The sequence below is a fragment of the Chamaea fasciata genome, unplaced genomic scaffold, assembly GCF_029207755.1.
Source record: "Chamaea fasciata isolate MVZ Bird 193981 ecotype frontalis unplaced genomic scaffold, bChaFas1.0.hap1 SCAF_1, whole genome shotgun sequence".
NCBI lineage: Eukaryota > Metazoa > Chordata > Aves > Passeriformes > Sylviidae > Chamaea > Chamaea fasciata.
This window is the reverse complement of record NW_027094086.1, coordinates 75,050,616-75,068,668: the sequence shown is the minus strand read 5'-3', so window position 1 is coordinate 75,068,668 and position 18,053 is coordinate 75,050,616. Positions and strand designations below refer to the sequence as shown.

General features: G+C 40.5%; 1 protein-coding gene across 2 annotated transcripts in view; it reads right to left on the bottom strand.

Annotated features, from left to right (window-relative positions):
- FBXL7 (F-box and leucine rich repeat protein 7) overlaps positions 1–18,053 on the bottom strand; it is a 232,272-nt gene that overhangs the window by 42,240 nt on the left and 171,979 nt on the right. The window lies entirely within an intron of this gene.

Below are 18,053 nucleotides of genomic sequence, written 5' to 3'. Positions count from 1 at the left end.
ATCCAGCTCAGGAACCTGTGACCTGATCTTTGCTCACCTCTGTCCTAGAGACTGTGCAGTGCAGATGCAAGTGAGTGCAACTCTCTGTTCCAGCTGGCCAAGACCAAAAATGTTTCTAAAAGGTGTAAATGAAATTAAGTGCTGCCTGCATTTGCCTTCCCATGGGATATGAAAACATCATTTACCAACATACTCTCTGATATGTAGGAAAACCCACTGATTTTAGTTCTGAAAGTTTCCTGTCTCTGTCATCATACAAGGTAGCAGGTGCTGGAAGTGGCCTCACAAGGATTCAAGATACATTACGTCTCATATATTGCAACACCCTTCTTGGAATGCCCATGGAATAAAATCCAGTAAGAACGCCCTACAAATATCTTTACATGACACATACAAGACAAGCATCTTTTGCGTACACAGATTCAGGGGATCTACTGTTCAACCAGAAGGCAATTGCAAAGGTATTAGATTTTTATCCCTGCTTTGTGGGGGCAAAAGTATAAAGTCCAATATTATCATCTTCCATGAATAACCACAACAGAACTGTGGTTTGGTATGCAGATAAGGAAATAGCAGGCAGGAAGAAAACACTGTCTCTATTGGCATTAACATAAGCTCAGCTAGCATACCACTCTGTTCTGCAATGCACAACACAAATTGCATGGAAAAACTGGAGAGAGATCAATAAGAGCCACAAGAATGATTAAAACATATTTCATCTGACTAGGAAATTCAAGCAGCTGAGGATATTTATCTTACAGGATAACCATTTTTAAGTGCCAGTAGGAAAAGACAGGTTTGATAGAGGACCACTCAACTTTGGATATAAAACATATAATTATATATAACATTTGGAAATTGCAGTAGACATTCTTATTGGAAAAAAAATATTTTTATTAAAAAACCCCATAAAATCCAGTGAAGCTCTGGAACAACTTACGAGATTGATTGCCTGTACACATTTCTTTTAGCTGATTTTGAGAGTTCTAAAAACAGCATGCTGTTACATAAGGAAGTAAAGGTCTGTGTTTCCTGTTCATGCAAAAGGTAATACACACTCATTACAGACCCTTCTGCAGTGAGAAATTACTAAATTCATAGAAACTTAAAAGATATTTTGCAACCTCTTCAAAGAGTTTATTCTTCTTTTAGAATCACTACCAGTTAGGTCTGGAAGTAATTAACAATACACTGATATTTCGTTTCAACTTTTTAAGAAAAATTATTCTGCCACGATCTTTGCAACCACTTAACAATGTCCCTGAGTGAAAGAATGAAAGAAGAATCACAGAGAGGGGAAAAGAAAGAAATATATTACCATATTATTCAACTGCCAAATGCAAGAGCTAGCATACAAGGAGGGCATCTCCCATTGAATCCTTTAATTTGCTAGCTTCTAAAAAAAAAATGAATGAGTGCTATTTAATTTGCATTATAGTTCAGTAATACTTGGAGCATTTGGTTGCAGGAACCAAAACATTTCCAACACAGTTCAGAGAGTCCTAGAATCATTTAGGTTGGAGAAAGTCTCCAAGATCATCAGAAGTCCAATCTCTGACCTGATACCACCATGTCCACTAAACCGTATCATGGAATTCAATGTCTGTCTGTTTTTTGAACACTTTTAGGGATGGTGAAATCATGACTTCCTGGGCAGCCTGTTCCACTGCTTAACACACTTCCAGTGAAGAAATTTTTCAGAACATTTCAATCTAAACCTCCCCTGGCACAGTCTGAGACCATTTCCCCTTGTCTTACTACTTAGGTGCCTGGGAGAAGAGGCTGACCCCCACCTCACCACAATGTCTATTAAGGTACTTGTAGAGGGCAATGATGCCTCCCCTGAGAGCTTCCTGTTCTGCAGACACAACAACCCTACTACCTTCAGATGCTCCTCATAGGACTTTTGGGTTCCAGACCCTTCATCAGCTCTGTTGCCCTTCTCTGGACAGGCTTCAGCACCTCAATGCTCTTGTAGTGAGCCCAGAACTGAACACAGGATTTGAGGTGTGGCCTCACCAGTGCCAAGTGCAGATGGACAATCACTGTCCTGGTCCTGCTGGACCACACTACTGCTGATACAGGCCAGGATGCCACTGGCCTTCTTGGCCACGTGGGCACATCTGGATCATGTTCAGCTGCTCTCAACCAGCACCCCCAGGTCCTATTCCACTGGGCTACTTTCCAGCCACTCTTCTCCCAGCCTGTAGTTGCTGTGACAGAAACCAGCATTTCACCTTGTTTAACCTCATCCACTGGCCTCAGCCCATCACTCCAGCCTGTTCAGATCTCTGCAGGGCCCTCCTGCTCTCCAGCAGATCAACACTCCGATTCAACTTGGTGCTGTCTGTGAATTTACTGAAGGTGCAACTCAATATCCTTGTCCAGATCATGGATAAGGATATTAGACAGGACCAGCTCCAGAAGTGGGGAACACCTTTAGTGACCCACCACCAACTGGATATAATTCCATTGACCCCAACTCTCTGAGCTCGGCCATCCAGCCAGATTTTACCCAGTGAAGAATACACCAAATGCTCTTCAGCCAATATGCATCCTCTCATCTCATTGTGCAGAGCTCTGCCTTCCCCTCTGTGAGCACAAAGTTGCCATTCTGGAGTATCTGAAGAGCTGTGGCTGCTCACACACCCAGCACTAACCCAGTGCCATGATTCACACACAAAAAAGGAGCCTGCTCTTCTGGATTGTCCTCCTTTGACCACACCACAGCCTGGCAATGGGCCTCCTTCCTCCGTGGCCTGAGATGTCACTACGTGTGAGGCACAGGAGCCAGCTGACCGCAGCCTCTGGCAGGGAAGGGAATCACACCACTGCTAAAAAAGGTTCCCTAGGGACTGGGGGGCTGTGAGGAAGCAGCTCCTGAGGGGCAGCCTGCTGTCCCTGCCACAGCACAAACCCCTGAGCAAATGCACCAACTCCAGCCCCTCCAGCTGGTGACTGCTGAAAGGAAGCTGTTGGCATACGGTGTCTCATCAGTCTCATGTCAGATCTTAACAGAATATCCTGGCAAAACCCAGAGGAGACACCAACAGCCTGGAGAGCTGATTTTTATTATATTTATTTATATGTATTTATATTGTTAAATTACTGAACACATAAACATGTTATTACATGACTGTAAAACAGGTTTCATTAATCATTATCACAAAAGTCACTGAAACGGAATAGACAAATACCTAACTACCTCCTAGTTCTTGAACTAGTTCACCTTTAAATCTAGATTGCATAAGGTTTTGCTGGCTTTTTAATCAAGCATGTAGCTTGATTATAAATGATATTTATAATATATAATACACAATAAAATTATATATAATAAACATATTAAATATTATAGAAAACATATTTCTTATATAAAACTAATATCTATGGGACTTTCTTTACAGCAACAAATATATTATTTACAGTACCCAAGATATCAAACTGACCCAATGAAAATTTTGAAATCTAATTAATGACAGAAATGAGTACGAGGAAGAAAAGTGAAAATACTTTGCACTATGCACGTTCCCTGATAGGCTGCAGCTGCTACCTCCATTCTTCCCAACACCTGGGGAAAACACCCAGCTTGGCACCCCTTTCCACTCTGGGGAGCTTTGCTCAAGCACAAGAAAGGACAGCACCACTCAGCGAGGCTGGGCTGTGTTTGAAGGCACACACAGCGGTATGAACTAAAAGGAGACTCTGCTCATGCCGTGCAAAGCCAGAAGGAGCCATGTGAAGCCAGCTCCCTGCCAGCATAACGTGGAGCACAACCCAACACCACTGACTGAGCAAAGGAGGAGTCTGGAAGAGACTAGAGAGGCTGAGCATACTGCTGGCTAGTCACTGGCTTATAGTTCCACTTGTTAATTTACTTGTAGGAATCCAGAATGGAAAAGCAGGCTTGTGTATATAGAGGCATGAACTGTCTGCATGTGGAAATTACTTCACCTATTCAGAATCCAGGGGACAGACTGAAGAATACAAACTTTCAAAAAAAAAAAAAAAAAAAAAAAAAAAAAAGGACCATGAAATAATCTGGCAACTTTCTGCTCAGGAAAGATCTGGGGGAAACATATCCCTGCTGATTATGTCTCTAATAGCTCCAAAAGCTGTGTTCTGTATCAAACAGATCTGTACAGCGCAAGCCTGTTTGCAAAAGGGAGGGAGGGTCTTTAATTGACTACTTTCAGAATGATGTAAGAGTTTTACAAAGAAGCAAGAAAAAGGAAAAACCACACAGCCCGATCCATGAAATTAAGACACTGCAGCTCATAATATAAAAATATACATGCTGTTAAAGCCTAGGCCTGTTCCTGTACCACAGAACTTACATTATGCCAAAGTGTGAGACAGTATGGAAAAAAAAAATTGTGCCACCAAACTCAAAAATATGACAAGAACAATGCATGTTTCACTATTACTGCCCAGGAGACTGCTACCTTAAGGAAATTACTGACCAAGGTCAAAAGCGCCAAAATCTACTTTGATGGAATAATCAGCAAAAAGCCAGAAACATTTATTCTAATCCCAGATATGACAAAGCCCACTTTATAACTTGGCTTGGCATTTAAATGGCTTGCCTAGCATTACACTATCTAAAGCCTGAATGAATCAGAATTTAACTCATATATATGTATATCTAGATTTGCCCTAGAAGTCAGGCATAACACCTAGCCTTTACAGATAATGGGCTAATTTTTTTTATCCCACTGTCTTTTAAAATACTGTAAAATACAGAAACTCCATGTCTCTAAGAAATATGCAGTAAAAGAAAGACAAGTTTTTGCAAGTTTAAACTTCAGCTTTTTTTTGTATTTTAACAAGATGTAAAAAATATTCTCTAAATATAGCGGTCTGAAAAAAAATTTTTATATTTTCTAATTTTGATAATGTGTTAGAGCATAGAGCAACAAAAGCCATATAGATTTTCCAGAAGAAACCCAATTTTGTGCGTTGCAAGTATTGTTAAAAAAAAAAATTCCAGTGGTTGGAAACTTATTTACATTTGCTTCCCAAATTAAAGTGAGATGTGTGGAAGCATCAACACTTAGTTCTGCCCCTTGGTTCAAAGGGAGCAGCATTCTCCAACAGAGAAGGGGTGTACCAGTGGGAGCAGCACTTTAGAGGAACACGTGGTTTGCTCCCGGGCAGGATAAGGAGGCCTCAGAGTTGAAGAAGCAGCAGCAGAAGCAGCAGCAGAAGCAGAGGACAAAGAAGAGGAAGAAGCAGCAGCAGCAGCGCTGCTCACCTCAGTGCGCTGCTCACACTCACACCACACATCTGGGCTTTATCAGCAGCGCAAATATGCCTGACTGGGGGTTCTGGGGGAGAAGCAACTGGGCCTTTTGCACACAAAGGCACACCCAAAATCCTTAAAAATCATTAAGCAGTTGTCTCCTACAGCCCCTGGAGAGTCAGAAAGTTGCTGAAGTCAGTCAATCAACAGACCTGGGGTTCTGCTCCAGGTGGACTCTGGTAAGCTGGCACGAGATGGAAGATTTTCATCTGGATCCCTAATTAAGCTGGCAAGGAAGCACAACTCAAAGTGTTAAAGCAAGTGAGGTGATATTCTTTCCTTGGTGCTATTAATGAGTTGCAAAAAAAAATGATGAAAGTAAGAGCTATATTTTTGTGCCCTGCTGCTGATATGCACTTTTTGATGTTGGTAACTACCGACTTGACCCAGGGGCTGTCCAGGCCATGTGGTAGAATGGTGCATTTGGTGCAGTGCAGCAGTATAGCCAACTATGTAAGAGGAATAAATGTCTACTCCAAGCTCCCCTCACCTCTGTGGCTTCCACCAGTTTTGGATGTGTTTTAGGAGACCAGGTGTTTCAAACAAATTTCAGAACCAGCCTGATGAGTAGCAGTCACCAGCAGGATCAAATGTAACCATCTACCTGCATGTGGGCAGTGCTGCATAGAAAGGATGCTCTGATGGAACGAAACAAAGGAACTTCAGCAGGAAGTCTCCAGACTAAAACTGAAATAATGAGCAGCCGTAAGAAAGATTTGCATGTCTGTTCATCATCAGATCTTTGATGGATGAGGATCAAGATTTCCATGTTTTCAATATTTCCATGATCAAGCCTGCAGTTAAACCATGCTAAATGCAGTGACTCCAGTTAAGAGCTCTATTAAATATTTTTGTCTACTGTATTTTAAGCAAGACCTGAAGACAACAGGAAAAATCCTGTTCTTTTCATACTTAATGTTAAATACATTTTAAATGGCATCCAGAAAAAAAAGTTAAAAGCCTTGTAACAACCAGCACAGCTTTTCATTTAACAACTTTTTGTAGTCTTGGGTACAACTGTTTCTGAAACCAGATGAACAAAGAGGGTTTAATCCTTTATTTTAAGAACAAAGGCAGTGTAATCTAGCCATTAAACATCTGATGATGTAGTTTAATGACATGTGAAGAAGTGCCTTGGCACAGGCTGGGGAACATGTGCTAGCAAGAGCACAGATTCCCATGTTGCTGTGATGGAAATAAAAGCCATGCCAGGCCACTAAGGCACTTGGAAAAATTAAGCCTTTAGCAACAGAGATCAGATAGCTGGATACTCTAAATTAGAAAATCTACTTTAGCAATAATAACATAGAAAGGAAAAAAAAACCAAACAAGCAAAGATACATCATAAATGCACAGCAATCTCATAGACCTTTGCCTCCAATTTAGTATTAACTGAAGTTAATGAAAATGGGGGATATATGGGAAAAATAAAGTTATTGTTAGCCTAATGCGCAGAGTGGTACCTACAGGCTCAATTCTGCAATAGAGTATTATGTAACACCTGAAATGCTAATATTTGGATAGTAAAAAGTGTGAGCAAGAAAGCAAAGAAAGTAGGTACTGGCCACTGAACCAGAGGTGAAGCTTCTATTTAATTAGAAAAATCTGAAGGAAATATTCTAATCACTGACCATGCAGTCGTACTTTCTATTGCAGTTCAGTGAGCGCGGAAGTGAAAATTTTGGTGATGTACCTAAAAAATTATCAGAAATGCAAGCAGCTACCTTCTATAACTCTGTATGTGCACACACACAGAGATATTTACGTTTGGTAAATGTGAAAACACTGAAATGCAGAAATAATTTGATGATGAAGCAGGGGTAAGAACTATTTGCTTGCTAAGAGCCAGCATTCCCCAGAAGACTAGTTTCCTGCACTGAAACCTGCCTAAACACAAATGATCACCTATGACCATTTACATGTTACATATTCTGCTTCCCCTCTCCATGTTAAATATTTAAAGGACATCCAAGGGAAGCATTTAGGGTTTAGATACAAGGGAAAAATGTGTCCAACAGGCATTTAAACAACGACAGTAAAATTACCCCCCGTTACTAGAACCATCACTGATGTAGTTTTTACCTTTTTTTTTTTTTTAGTCAGCCACAAGAGGGAGTCAATAGTACTTGAATGTCAACACCACACCTTCCCCCCCCCCACCGCCGAACCAAGACGGTCTTTAAAAAAAGAGTTAAAAAAAAACACATTCTAAAGGTCCCAGTGAGATACTTTGTATGCACTTCAGGGAAATTATGAGCACTAGCTAGAGTGTAAATGGGAAGCTTCAATTTCTTCATTGATGAATTGACATTCACATATTCGTACATGAATTTGAGGATGAAAAGAATGTCTATGATGTATAACACAATGATCCAGACAGCATCTAATGGGACGTTTCAGTCACTTCACAGCACCATCCCACTCACAGCCTCCAGCACTGGTACCAGTGGTTTGGATTACCCCACTCTGAGCCCTCGTGGCCTCTTTCATTGACTCCCAGGACCTGTGCACACAAGAACTACCCCTGCCCTGTGCAACACCGAGTACCTGGCATGGAGTAAAGTGCTTTTACTCAGCCCCTGCCATACAAAAACTGTGTGCGCTTGTCTGGGCATGACCAGGCAGGCAGGCCCAAGCAGGAAATTCTGCCTTTTGAATTCCATAAAGAGCAGAGGGCCTCTCTAAAAGGCAGGCTGGGACACCTCAAAAAACTTTACAGTCCACTCTCTCCATACCTTCGCACCCTGTGTAACCTGGAGACCCACTACAAGCTGTAGATCCAGGATCTACCTCTATAAAATAGCAATATGCTGGAAGAAATTAAAATAAAATTAATTGAAGAGTCTGAATGAAAATCAGATCTGTTCCTTTTTCTGCAGGTAAGGTCAGAAGTATTTGAGTTTTTAGCCTCTTTGCCACCCCTTTTTTTTTTTTTTTGTATTTTGCCTTAGAAATCATTCCTAATTAGGCCTTATTAAAATAATTTTAATCCTCACTAAAAATAATTTAATTCCGTGGACAGCTGCTTTAAGTTGAAAACAATACTCAAACAAAGCTCAAAGATATAGCATATTCTTCTCTTCATAATTTGCATACATAAACAAAGATTTGTTCTGTCCATTCCTACATTTACTTAGGAGCTCATAAAACAGAGAACCAAATCAGAAATACCAGCCTTTGTTTCAGTGACCCTTCATTTCTTCCACTTTGCTTTTCCCACATTCCACCTCCCCCGCTACATTTGTGAGACGAATAAAAAACCCCACCACTCTTATTATGAAGTGCATTTATATCCAGCTGGTTAAAAAAATCCAGCTTTCTCAAGATGCCTTGTAATCTCATTTCATGTTCATGTTCTGCATTTCTATTTATATGTTCATTTTGTCCTATGAGTATGCAATTGACTACTACTGACACAAGCACTGAAGATGAGTTTGCTTTAAATGTACCAAAAAAACCCAAATGGAGAAACTCAACAGCCACTAATGCACACGAAACAGACAAAAACCTGTTGAGAGTTTGTGAGGCAAGAGAGGAATTTCATCACTAATAATGTTCACAGTATCCAAAACAATTCGGGACATAATTGGTACTTCGCATTGTCTACCAGCCTGGTGATTTATGATATCAGATGCTTTTAACTCCAGATCCCATTGAAAGACTACTTTCATAATCATGATTTTTGTTGTGAAATTTCCTAAGTTCTCCCAGCTACAATGAGGCTACAATAGAAGCCTTTAAAAAGTAAAGATTTATCATCACTAGGAAGTTGCCACAGAGGATCTGCACAGAAGGCCACATGACAAAGCTCACAAGCCTTAGGAGGCCAGAGAAGAGACAAGAACAGCTGGGTACCCACACTGGAGCATCCAGTGCATTTGGAAAGTCTGTGTCATCCTATTCAAACAGGAGAGGACCAAACAGGCATGGGCCAAGGTGCAGGTAGCACCCTTTCCACCTTTATTTTTCCCACTAGGCTTGTTTCAGATTTGATTAGCATTTGAACTAGGAAACAGGCTACCAGCACTAAAGGGGTTCTCTACCACCAGAGTTTAGCCGCTCTGGGGATGAACTTACCTACCCATTAATGCATTCCTAACACTTAAAGATGAAGACTACAAGAAATACAAGTCTTATGCTTGATGACATCAAATGTTCCACTGGCTCAGCTAGGAACAGCTTTTGCCCCAGATCACAGCCAGGCATACATACTGGGCACAATCTCCCTCTCCTCCTCAGAGCCACTGAAACATGTCAAGGCACATGAATAAACAAGCATGCTTTGCTGGGGACAGAAAATGCTTTTACTCATGTGCCTGGATGGTGCTTTCTGCTTATACAGTCACTACGGCTCAAAGACAATTCCACTCCCATATCCTGTGATCCTGGAGAGCACATACTGCAACAGGCAGCACAACCAGTGGGAGAGTCAACTCACTGTCCTCTCCTAGAAAACCTGACCTTAGTTATCTCTCCCATTTTATCTGTGATCTGAAATAACGCCCCAAAAGACTACAATCACAGATGTCTTTGTGTGCCATATAGAAGATAAGTGATGAGAATTGTCTTTTTCTTCAGGTTTCCAATGCAAGGCAGTAGAACCTAAATCAGCTTAGACAAGGGGTAGGACCATGTAGACACAATGGAGAAAGCAGGCCACTCATTTCAGCTGCCCAGCTCACTTGGAGCTCAACACAACTTTGATTTTTTGCATGGATAAGAAGCTGAAACCACATAAACCCATCACATTTTACATGTTTCCATCCACAAGGAAAAAACTGACCTAGATTCTCTCATTCTTAGATTCCCTCACAGTTCTGGCCAGGTTTTCAGAGGGTTGCTAACCTTGGCTGAGTTATGGGTTTATAATGAAACACTAAAACACAAGTACGTTTGAGTTGGTTTGGATTTTAATATGGATGTTTTGGATGGCTGTAATACTACAGTCAATTCAGACATTCCGGGTTCTTTTCATCCAAAAATTGCTGCTTGGAAAAAAAAATCCCATGTTTATAATAAATTAAAATCAATCATTATTTTGGGCTTGATTCTCAACTTCACCATTCCAGGAGAGTATCTAGTTTAAAACCAGGCTCCTGAACTTGTAGTGAATGTACCTTGGTTTTATATCCTCTTGCTACAATAATGAAAATAAACCATTTGTGAAAAAATTTACTTGCAACTTCCAAAGAAATAAAAATATAAGGTGACAGACATGAAGATGAGTAAAGAAGTAAAATAGTAAGACAAAAGTCAGAAAGGATGAAGCCAGAAATTCAAAATATATCAAAAATAGTGAAACAAGACTCAGTATAAAACACAACATCTTTGAGCTTGTGAGATGATCCATTGCCTTGAGATGCATATGAAGATACACCATTAAGGTGAGGCTCAATGGCCTCTTAATTAATTTGGTAATTTAACTAAGAACTTCATCCTCAAAAAGTTCAAGCAGTGACATACCTCCACTGCCAATCCACAGCTCTGAAAGAAGTTGAAACACTTATCTGAGGTGCTGGCAATGCAAAGCAGCACTTTGAACATGCTGGAAAGCAGTACAGGCCCTTGACAGGCAACTTGACATTGAGCATATGAAGGCAAATGAAAACTACCATGAAGACACCATGCCACAGGCTAAGTAACAAAGGAAGTGTTTCCAACACTTGAAGTTTTTTCATACTTTGTTTGATGGGCTGACAGTTCTGTCAGCATGTAGCATAGACTGATTTTTGCCCTTCAGCCAGAACAGTGACTTCAGGTAAGGATGCAATAGGACAGGAAAAAAAAAAAAAAAAAAAAAAAGTGAATGATGCTGACAAAACACTCTAACTCTGGAGTTCTTCAGAAATCAGACTGATGTCTCATACTATCTTCAAAGCCTTTTTGTGCTTACTTTAATTCTTCTTAAGAAAGGAATATTATTTCTCCTAAAGAAAAACCTAAACCCAGTTTTCCACATTAAACTCACCCAAAATGAGGTTGCAAAAAGAAGTTCTACAGCAGGAACAAAATACTCTATACTATGCAAATACTGTGCATACCTTAACAATAGAGAGTTCAGAGATGCCTGTTTTCACTTACAAACAGGGACAGAGTAATTCTTTGTTAATTTTGTCTGCACTTTATTGAAATAGTTATGAAAGGAGGAAGAAGAAACATGCCTCAAGCTTTGCCAATATCCAAACAAAACAAACAGCAGCAGGGTTTGTTTTCACTTAAGTTTCATTATAGTTCATATATAGGGAATTAGTGCAACTTAAAACTGGTTTGTATTTAAACCCATGTGTATGACAAGACTAGCCAACATGCTCATTTGCTAGTGGAAAAGTTTTATTCCTGCCATTGTTTCCTTGTGTAATGTGTATTCATATATTCTGGGAATCTTTTTCCTAAAGCAAAAGTACATCTTAACAAATTAGCAGAGCAGAACCAAAAGCTCAGTCAAGAAATCTGAACTTCCAGCAGTTTGCAACTGATTTTACAATTCTATGGCTAATGTTCCTCCACTTTGATAAGTGAACTTGGATAAGGGTGGCAAGAGAACACCAGTCACCCAATGACCAAGCCAAACAACCTTGGCAAGGATTTGACAACACTGCAAGCCAAAGACAACGCCAGGAGCAAGCAATGTTTTCCCCAAGTCAGTAGAGGTCACTCAACTGAAAGCTCTTGCTATTCCTCAGGCTGCTTGTGCAGTTTGGCAGCTGAGCCATTTCCTATTAATTTGTGTTATGGCTCACTGCAGGCCACCAACACATACAACCTTAATGACAATCAGCAAGAGAAAATATTTAAATTCAGCAAGACACCAGTTGTAGGTATCTCATTTGCAAACAACTCCCAGCCAATATGCGACTAGTGCATTACATAATACACCTGTGAGAGCTTGGAAGTTATCTAGAAAACACACCCAAGGCAGACAGATTAACTATGTGTCTCCTAGACCCTACATGAGGGTCAAGGTGTTCAGTCATTTAAGGGTGGTGTTCAGCACTTGAAAAAAGCAGCTTGGAAAGAAATAGCATTACATCTAGCAGCTAATTAACACGTTTCAAACAATTCATGACAGAAAATGTACGCTCAAACACTATGTTTCAATTCTTTGTTACCTGTTCTAGTTGCATGATCATTCCAGTTTTACATTAACCAGAGGAAAATGCTAAGGAGTAAGGTGCATGGAAGGGCAATTAGGCTTCCAATTAGCAGAGGGAGTGGCAGATTTTCTTACTGAAGTGGAAAATTGAGGAAAGCTCTCCTGAGTCGATTTTCTATACTGTGCATATGTTGTGGCTTAGGAATGGTATTCCCCAGTTTAGTGCTCCGACTGAAACACTCCCAAAGCACGTGCTGTTTGCTTGTTTCTTGCTTCCCCTTACCCCACCCACTATAGCAGGATAGAGAAGAAAACTGGAGGCACAAAAGGTAAAGATCATGGGTTGAGATAAGAACGATTTCCTGGAAACAGCAATGAGATAAGAAATATACACTAACAGCAACAAGTTTAGTAACAGAGAATACAAAAGAAACAAGGACAGTGTATTAAAAACTACTCAAGAACTTTAAAGACCAAATCAGTCCTGAAGCCTCTAAAAATCAACCATGACCTCCAGTAACCTGATTTAGCAAGGAATCAGAGGACAGCTCACAACAATTTAACTTAAAAGTGTTCAACGGTATTTATACTATAAATTCATTGTCGACCCATCCAACAAACATTTCTCTGTTCCCATGGTTTTCATGCCAATTGTCAAAGCAAGAAAAATACTCCTCCATCTTTTTCCAGACTCTGACCATCTTTCCACCAGAAATCAGACAGGAGACAGCACAGCCAACTAATACAGTAGGCAACACATGACACTAATCGTCACACGCTGGTTGTGATGAAAGTTGTGACTGTAGGCCTAGAAAGCAAAAGGCTCCATATTTCAACAGCCTACTTCCTATAGCAGCTGCTTCCTGCCTGATTCATCAGCTTGAAAGAGAGAAACAACAGCAGTCTGGAAGGACCTCCCATGGGCAGAGCTGACCGTGAAATTTCCACCACACACGTGCTTCAAAGAGTCCTTCCAGTTGGGAAGCAACAGCTAGGCTATGAAGTGGAAGGATATCAGAACAGACATGGAAGTGGCAAAGTGCTAAAACAGCAGACTCGATCAAAATTGCCAGAATGTAATGCTTTCACAATGCTTTTCAGAGATGGGAATAATAAAAAAAAATAAAATTAGAAGGGGTCTTAAAGATTACTGGAAGCAAAATACAGTGAAAAATATTGCTTAGAGCCCTGGCACTCAAAACATTAAGAACAAGAACAAAACCATCACTTTCAAGACACTAATAAACCCTTAAGAGAAAGCAAACTCCAGCTAAAGAAACACAGGTGATGTTCTCTAAATCAGCATGTGCCATTATAGCCTATAAACATTTGGGAAAAGCAGTTTGGTCAAATTTGTTCTAGCTCATTTAATCTCTAAACAGAGAAGCTTATCTTTTCAAGCCAAGACTAATGAAAAAAGAATGTCTTCAGCCTAATAGGCCAAATGTAAACAGGTTTAAAATTAAACCACTTCTAAGATATTATAAATGACACTATCCACATGACTCTTTCACACTCCTCTTCCTCATCTTGAAGAGGAAGTCCAGACCTTCCTCCAAGTCTCCTGCCCTAGTTTTGTTCCTACTCAAAGCAACCACTGCTTAACTGAGTACATGCAATCAATTTACTTGGCAGGGTTAATAACACTCAGGGGTATCACTGTGACTGAAAAAGAAGCTGAGTGTTGTGTGTTGTTTGGAGAGCCTTAGATAGCAAGATTCTTTCTTGGGAACTGAATGACCAGTCTGCTACTAATACTGTTTCCAGCCCTACAGCTGCTCCTTTAACATTCAATTCTTCCCTACACATTTCCGCAGTTTTACCAATGGCTGGATAAAAAGCTGTCCTGGCTTGAAGGTCCTTCAAATATTTGTATTTATATGTTGTTTCTTGCCCCCAGCCTCTTTTATTAAAATCTAGAAAACCCCCACCCCAGCCCACCCAAAACCCAACAAACACAATCCCTCCAAACAAAAATCTCACAAGCCCCTCCCTATCCCCTGCCAGTACTTATTACTGCAATAAATACTGAATCAGAATCAAAGCACATAAGCTATTGGTGACAGGAACTAAAAAAATATTTCACAAAGAAATTTACTGATCTGACTGACAGCAGAGACAAGCCAGTTTTTGGATTAAATTTTAGCCAGAAACTTTCTCCCTGTAAATTTGTACAGCCTGATATACAAGAACTTGGGTCATACTATTGCTCCCAGAGATTCAAAGCTGCAATTTCATGGCCACTGAGCTCATTGAACAGCACAAGCCATGAAATGCCAAATCCCTTCTGTGAAGCAATGAAGGATCTCAGATTTTTCTTGAATGGTCACTGTACCCTCAGTGTATTGCTGGATAAGACCTTCTATTCCCCCTTCATTAACAAATGGTATGACTTGGCATCCCAGCAAATCTGCTGGCTTCAGCAAGCTAAGCTACAAGAACGCAAGCTGTATGCAAATAACCCAATTATTTTCCTCCATCCATTAAATCTAGCCTAACCTGAATAAGGCCTGATCAACTACAATTTATTTCAGTGTTTTCTGAATTTTTTATTTCAGAGCCCTTCTTCTGTTTCCAATCAAGATTTTACGTTAGAGCTATCCTTTCATACCACAAATACACAAGTGCAAAACTTTTTTTCACTTAACTTCAAAGAGTTGGAAGCTTACTAGGAATTATCTAGACCATCAACTGAATCTGCGAACTTCCATTTGAATTGTGTGAAAATATCAGACAATGTTAAACTGCAGCTACTTTTATGACTATGTCACTGAGTGCACCTTTTGGTAGAGCTCAAAGTATTTCTGGGGTAGTCAGTACTACACAAGTGTTGGAAATAGTGATGGAAAGTCGAGGAGTGGGACTTAAAAATCTGCTTCTGAGGAAACAACAGCAGGGCCCAGCATGCTCATCTAACAGCCAGTTCAAAGGCACAAACTGAGGTCAACCCACCTTATCCAGTATGGCCTGAAGAGACCATCTCTATCTCACCTTTACTCTTCCATTAAAGTAGATGTAGACAGCAATACGATCTCCCCATGACTGTTCTGCAAGCAAAACAAACCCTGTCCTCTCAGCTTTTGGTTACAAGTAAATGCTTGAGTCCTCCACCTTCTTTAATGATATTTCATTTGACTGACTTCATTAGGCCAACATCTCTCATGCTCTGGGGAGTTCAAACCAAGCTCAGTGGAGTGGGTATGGTTTCACAAGTGCCAAAGAGAATGGACTACTTCCCTCAATTTTACTAATACAGCCCAGCCTCAGGCCATTTTTTCCAGTCAGTTGATATTCCCCCTACCATCAAGTAGATCAGTTATTCCACTTGGTTTGGTATTATCCATAAACTTGCTGAGAACACATTCCATACCATCCACCTGCATTATTAATTTGGATTTTAAACAGTATTGGCCCAGTATCAGTGCCTGAGGGATACCAGTGGTAATTGGCTGCTAGTTGAAATTTGTGCAGCTGTTAACCTGCTAATTCATATTGTAACCGATAATCTCACTTCTGAATTGCATTTTATAGTGTGAAAAAATAATTTAAAAAAAAGTTAATTAAAAACATTCTTTATGAAAACACTTCCAAGCATTTATCTTCAAGAGGTTTGTTTTCTTGAAGTACAAATCCATGCGGCACAAGTTCAGGACTTCATGTTGCTCTACCAGGAAGCACCTTATACTCTCAGTGATGCGACAGTTCAGGGAAATATTTGCATCAAGAGCTGCTTGGAGCTGCTTTGTCAGAAGGGCAAGCTTTAGGACAGTCTGTCAAGCTTACCAGAGAGGGATGGACAGCTTGTCCTTGCTTCAACTAGAGTTCATTTTTTTTCCAGGTAGCTGATAAAACGACATGTTTTGGATTAAGGATGAGAATAATGCTGATAACACACTGATGTTTCAGTTGTTGCTGAGTACTCCTTACCCTAAGTCAAGGACTTCTCAGTGTCTCAGGCTCTGCCAGTGAGCAGGTGCACAAGAAGCCAGGAGGGAGCATGGCCAGGACAGCTAATCTGAAGTGGTCAAAGGGATATTCATACTATAGAACATCGTGTCCAGTGTATAAACTGGGGGAATCTGGCCTGCTGTGGGATGGGAATCTGTCAGTGGGTGGTGAGCAATGGTATTCTGCATCACTTGCCTTTCTTTGGTTTTATTACTTTTTTTTTTTTTTTAAATTTCAATTATTAAACTGTTCTTAACCCACAGGTTTTATCTTTCTCTAATTCTCTTCCCCAGTCCACCATGGAGGATGGGGAGCATTCTGAGGAGCCATGTGGTACCTGGTTCCTGTCTGGGGTTAAACCAGACAACCCCTTCACAGTCATCCCTCAAAATCATTGCAGTATGTAAGACAGGGATCCTTACTGACCAGATTCCCAACTGAAGCTTGCTTTTTCTCCACAAGCAAAATGCTGCATATGCAAAATTTCTGCTCTCAGTTCCATTTGCCATGGAACATTGCTTGGGAGACCTGTAAGTGATGCCAAGTATGAGAGTTCTTCCTGAGAAAAAAAGATTTAATAATGCTCAAATTTTTAATCTTCAAAAATTGACAGACCATGCCTTCAGGGATTAGAGAGAACTTATGAATTTCCTGGTTAGAATGCAAAGCCATTCCACTTCAGCATTAAATTAAATTTTCTAATCTAACCCCTCATATACTTATCCTGCTTGACAGCCTCTTGAAGGGATCAAAAGCTATTAACTTTGATTATTATTTGTAGTGGATGTTTCTACAGAAATACACTTCTACCACGTACAAACAATATTAGTTTCAGAATTTGTACTATTAGCAAACACTGCTTCAAAGCACAAAGAACAACTTCTTGGCAGGCCTTCTCTAAGAGGCCTGTGCCTCCAGCAGCAGGAGCACATGAAATGTGTTTGTCCTTGTGGCTCTGAGGGCTATGAAACAGCAGAAAGAAGCTGTAAGGAAGACAGAGAGTTTGTCACCTTTTGGCAGTCAGCAACCATTGTTTTGATCTGTAAAATGGATGTGGGCCATCACCAAAGCCCATGGTGGCCCTGAAAGAGCTCAAGGCTCAGCTTTACTGTGCAGTGCTGCAGCTCCTGGGCCCCACAGAGCACGATGGTTCAGCCATGGCTCCATGTCTGCAGCCCCACTGCAAACCCCCGGAATGTCAAACACACACAACATGCCCCTGCTGAGGCACTTAGAGGTGTCTTTCTTGCAAGCTTCTCCTTCTGTTCTGGATAATGAGTAGTCACAGAAAACTTGTTTAATCAGCAGAATATTCTTCTTCACACTGGGAGAAAAACACATCTCTTCAAAGAAGTTTTCCTGAAAACCAAGACTGGCCTTACTCAAGGAGGGACTGGATTTGGGTTCATGCCTCCCATGTCTCAGACAAACCTCAGTAACTGAATTTCTAGCCATTTCAAAAACAGATGCTCTGCTGTACCTCTGCTTCCCCAGACACATGCATACCTATTTAAAGTTCTGATTCCAAGAAGTCAGCATTTTTCAAAGGAAAAAGCTCTGATCGGAACGATGCTCAGTTTCAACACAGAGAATAGTGCCTTTGACATCCATATCTGAAAATACTAGGCTATTTAAGTGCACTATCACCCCTCATGAAACTTCAAGTGATTAAAGGGAATGGAAAAACTGAAACCTGGTCCAGCTTGCTGACAT